A 5,709-nucleotide genomic window follows, 5' to 3' on the forward strand; every position below is an offset into this window, starting at 1 on the left:
CCAGAAATTAGCACAATGGGGGAGTCTGATTGAGTTCAAGCCATACAGCCAGGAACCAGATGGGACAGGGACAGACAATGACCAAATCATTGCACCAATGTCTGTGTTGAGCTGCTCCTGCCTATGCCCAGAACCCCAGACAGATAATCCAGTTTGACCAAGACACACTACAAAGTAAGGAGTTGTTCCAATAGCATGTCCATTCCACTTCTGATTACCTCTACACCTACTCTAATCTTGTTGCCAGGGCTGCCCTTCAACAGTGCTCGCACAGCGATGTGTAAATGAGGACAGCCCTCAAGCTACCTTCATTCCTCTCAAGGAATCAGCTCAGACCGATCTTTATCTGCATTAAAAGTAGATTAGTGCCTGAAATCACGTTGCCTTCTGATGCCTTACCTTACTTTACATGCCTTTCACTGTTTGCAGCCAACCATATTTACCATTAATCATTAACTATGAGTACAATAAGTCAAAACCTCAGGCACTCTGCTCCTTCCTGCACTTTGAGCAAGACACTAGGAACATTGCACTCTATTTTATGGCAGTATTTACGCCAACAAGCTTTAATCTCTGAGCTACACCCTGAGCAGCTCAGCTTAGCAAGACTGGCTGATGGCTTTATAAGAGCTTCAGTGATCCTACCTGATGAATCCTCACAATTTATTTTTTTGACAGTCAGGTGCCTTTGTAAATCAACATTCATAAGGTTCATGGCATGGCAGATTTACTTCTACTAAATATCCTGCCAGCTGCAGGCGGAGGCAAACTGAGCTTCTAAACCTTGCCACCTTCCCCAAGCACAGCTCTTCCTCGTAATGGCAAGAAAACATCTCATCACCCGAACACATAGACTTTTCCTCAGCACAGGAGAGCTCACCAAGCAGTGCACAGTATCATAGCCTGTGTCCAGCACTTCGTCTTTATCTTTCAAACAAGGCAATGGTCCATTCCCAAATGATTCTCCCTGATAGGAAAAGGAAATTTCCATGTATCCCACAGAAGTTGTCTCTGCCCTGCCCTCCTGCCCTCCCTTACCTCCCTGACTCCTTCACCAGTATGTCCTCATTCCTGAAGCCATCTTTATTTCACTGCTTTTCTGATTCCATCTTATTTTTACTTTAGTTGAAACGTATACTCACACATCCTCTAATTACTTTCAATTATCCCCGGAATTGTGGTATTTCACTCAGCAGTATGTTTTCCTGTACCATGCAAAATAAAGTTGTACTGAGTAGTACTGAACCTCAGTTTGCGAACAAATCGATCTCTAGATTATTGTAAGGTATAAAGCATTAAGACAGAAATAACCAAGAGGATGACTAAGAAAAAAACGGGGAAATGAACAGGTAAGGGAGGCAGTTCACCCTGACACCTCACCGTGGACTATGGATTTCACTATTTGCAACGAAAAAACACTTTGTTCTGGAGCTCCGTTTGGGATACACAAGCTCTGACAGGAATTACTTAGTCTGAAACCAGTGAAGATAAATTAACAGAGTTTCCATTGAATTTGCCAGGACAATTATTTTCAGCCTGCTTAAAAAAATTCACGGAGTGTAAGTGTACTTCAACCAAACACCGCAAGGGCCGATTTGAAAAAAAAAAATAGTGCAAGGATGAAGGCTTAATACACAGAGGTCGATCCAGTAATGAATTTGGCCCTGCAGGTCTTAGCAGCCCACTACTAGTTGCAGGTGGGTCTTATAAACATTTTAATACAAGGGAAAACATGGAAGGTTTATGACTATTTCTGTGCCATTTTCCTTCCTCTTCCAAAAAATCTTTTCCGAGTTGTATAAAGAACAAGTGCACGTTTGTTGAGTTGGGGCGAGAGGGAGAGATGCAACCAGATGCTGCATGTAGCTGCTGCCAACCCCGACGTCAGCACGGGGGGCTTGACAGTAAAGATGCTGAGGCACATGCAGTGAAACTGCAGGAAAACCTACTGAAGCAAACCCACTCATAGAAAGTGTTGGGCAGTGTCAGGAGGATATGTGGTGAGATCTCCCTCCTGTTCTGCCCCGACCCGTTTTGTTAGAGGCACAACGGTAGGTATCACACAGCAGTGATGCCTGCACGTCTGTAATTTAAAAATATCTGAAAACTGGATAGAACATTTTTATTGGCAACGGCAATCTTTTGCTTCTGTACTGCCATAATTTATAGATAATCTTTAAAAAACAAAAATATTTGTGTGCTGTTTATAAACAAAACATTTTATTGTTTTTAGGTAAGTTTTCAAGGCACTCTCATGCTGCAGTTTTGAACTCCATCTGGTAAGAAAAAGAATCATTCAGAAACTCCATCCTTCTGAAACAAAACACACCCACAAAGTTGAGCGAAACAACCAAAAATTCAAACCAGATCCCGACCATAAATTATGTTTGTTCCTGGAATCACACTGAGAATAAGTACAACATGTTTGCTTTCTTGGAGACTTCCCATATTGGTTGCTATTTGTAAACCCCAAACAGGATTCATCTCACCTACTATTAGCTATGTAGAAGTTGGATAATCTGAGTCAGCTCAGCTCCTGTGTGGTCACCAAAAAGAGATGGACACCTCAGAAGAACTGCTCATTGCACTTGTACAAATATCCATGTAAGAACAAACTGAAGCATCCTCTACTAGAAACTACATTTCTGTATTGTCAATAGGGAGACTTAGATTAAAATGAACAGATTTTTTTTTTTAATGAGAATTCAAGACAGTATATTAAAATCCATCTTAAGTTATCAATTACATTTTTACTACTGCATTTCATAGGAAACTCAGTAACCACTGATAAAACATACTTTTCCATACATGGTTCTCAACAGAATTTTCCCACTGGACAGCAGGTATTTTGGTACAAATAATTATATCCCAGTAGCACCAACTGACGGAGAAGGCTGGATGCTGGCATACTTCACAAGTGAATTAGGCTATAGAGATTGTTTTCATTAAAAAGACAAACTAACAAACAAAACCCCACACTTTAAAAAATGAGAACAGCACTCAAAATACAGTTCTATGTCTGATTAACTTGAAAAAAATCTCAGCCAAAAGCATTTTGAAAACAGAAAAAGAGTTCAACCCACTTTATTTGATTCAGAAAAATTCAGCATTACGCCTGTAGGATTGTCACTTCTACTGTTTTTCTTGTCCATAGGGCACAAATAGCTCCATTCAATTTGGGAACTCAAATCATAGTGCTGGTGTTTCTGACTCATTTAGGAATTTACTTTTAGCACCCACAGTATGAGAGCAGTGCTATGCTCCATCTCCAGTGCACACTGAGCAGCTAAACCTGACCTGTCCTGCTTGATGCTTGTTTAGCAGAGTCTCACTATGCACCCATTTTGCTTCCACATTTTCTATTCAACGAGGCAGGCCATCCTCAGTGGGAATTCTGTTACACCGGCAGGTTTCAGTATCACAACATTTTGGCACTAAAATGGCACTAATTGGTCTCATGGAGGTTTCAAAGTATAGCATCTCCTTTGCTGTTGACAGGAAGATCACAGGAGCAGGGAGACGCAAGACAAGCCTCTCTGAGCAGCAGGAAAGGGCTGGTTTATAATTCTTTACTCGTCCTTGCCGTGAGCCTTGCAGGAGGTATGAAAGGATAAGATTCCTGCTCCAGCAAGAAGGCAACAGAGGCAGAATGCAGTGAATCCTCTGATGACAGCTGTCCTTTGGAGGAAGCTGCTTGCTTGGCACTAGACCCAAATGCCGCGGGAAGGTGCAGGAAATGTAAGTCTACCTGCACAAGGATGTGGGACTCACCTTGCTCTGGCACCACCTCTCCAGTTCAGTTTCTAAAACCAGAGTTTCAAAGATTTTCTTTGGGAAAGCAGAGCAAGATCTGCAAACCAGCAGTTCATCTGGGGCACTGGAACATCCCAGCTTTTTACTATGACAGTGCTAAGGTAAGTTCAAGCCTGCTCACATTGGCATGGGGGAAAAATGGTAGAGATAGGTAAACAAAAACTGTGTATTACAGTGTTCAAATACCTATTAGTGTGAGGATATAAAGGGTTCGCATCTTTAGTCAGTAGTACTCCACTATCTCCATCAGCTGAAGATGTGGCCTGAATATTTTATGCTGACACTGAACTCTTCCCTGGAAATGGACAAAATGCACCACAACTAAGGGTGACCATGGAAGAAGTGAGAAAGATTAGTAGCACTGCCTTCATGCTCTTGAATTTATTTCCCAAGACAAAGCAACAAGCAGAGATTAAATCTGGCCATCCTCACTGGTGAAAACTCCCCATAATTGAAATGAATGAGCAAATAGCAAAATCACAACTAAAAATCATCAATAACAACAACAAAAATAAAAGTATTGTGAAATGAATAGCACCAAGGATGCTCAGGCACTTACACCTTTTCTATAAGTGAAAATAGCAGTACTTGGACTCAAACAAAATTATTATTCCAGTGTTCACTCAAAACAGTACTGTGGTATCCTGACCCCCAGAGCGATGTTTTTACAGAAAAGTTAATGAGAAAAACAGATCAGAATTCACTGTTTAGTAACAGACTGGTTATGATCACAACACCATTCCCCTGAAGTCAATTTGTTCCCTCTGAAGTCAACAAGAATTTTGCTGTTGTCTTCAATGGAGGAAAACCTGGATCTTAACAGGAGAGTGCACATTGCTATTGAGCTTGGATTTTCATGTAAACAAAACGTCCTCCCTGCAGAGAAATTATTGCACATTTTACCAACAGAGGTACAGTTAGAGAGTACCAGGAGTCTTCATAGTGCGTAAACCTCCACGTGATCCGAGTTCTCCGACACGAAGGGCGAGCTGAGCACCTTCAGAGCAGAGGATTTATTTCTCACAGGATTGCTGGATCGCTTCTGCCAGCAGCTCCTCAGCACGTGCCAGACCCGCTCCTCGGCTCAGCATCATCCCCTTGAACTCCCAGGCTCCAGAAAGCTGCATTTGCTTTCCTCGGGGCACAAGCTGGCCCTTAGTCAGCAGCAGGAAATCCAATACATGCTTCCAGACACAGCCTGAGCCTAAAGATAACACAGCAGGAGGGCTGGCCAGCACATACACACTTCTTGCTATGTGAATTAGAGGTCAGGGGTGAATTTTAACAGTCTGCAGATATTAAAGGTTAATGTACAATAATAAAGGCAGAAAAAATCCTAAAAAAAACCCAAACAACTGTTCACAGTAGCAGTTCTACCACATTGCTATAGTACCCTTGCATAGATTTCCAGTTCAGTGAGACAGGTGAATACCTGTCAAAATGATCACACCTTTGTTTCTTTAGTTCTGGCCTTTGAACAGCCTTTAGGTCAAAATGGCATTTTTGAGATTAGCACTCTGGCAATTACTTCTAAAAATGGTGGCAAGCTTTTCAAATAGAAGGTCTTCTGTTCTGTCCTGAAGCAGCACTTTATAGCAAATTTGGTTCTTCAGAAAAAGTAATTATATTAAAAATATATAAACCATAATGAGATTATTCTACTTTATCCTTGTCACAGGGAATTAAAAAATGTTGTATGCACAAGGTACACTTAACAATTATTGGACAAAATTCTGCACTGAATTTAATGGCAGCTTTGCTTAAGTAATGATTGAAAACCTGATTTTAACATCACAGTAATCACTAAGATTATATTTTTGCTTTTAGTTACTTTGATTTCATCTAACTGTGAAACATTCAACCAATAATAAATAAGCAAAATAAAGAGTAAATAAT

At 41.0% G+C, this 5,709-nt stretch overlaps 1 protein-coding gene across 1 annotated transcript in view; it reads right to left on the minus strand.

Annotated features, from left to right (window-relative positions):
- The window catches only part of ESM1 (endothelial cell specific molecule 1), a 242,738-nt gene that overhangs the window by 172,440 nt on the left and 64,589 nt on the right, over positions 1 to 5,709 (minus strand). The window lies entirely within an intron of this gene.

The sequence above is a fragment of the Tinamus guttatus genome, unplaced genomic scaffold (assembly GCF_059628265.1).
Source record: "Tinamus guttatus ecotype Peru unplaced genomic scaffold, ASM5962826v1 Tinamus_guttatus_pri_ptg000444l, whole genome shotgun sequence".
NCBI classification, from domain to species: domain Eukaryota; kingdom Metazoa; phylum Chordata; class Aves; order Tinamiformes; family Tinamidae; genus Tinamus; species Tinamus guttatus.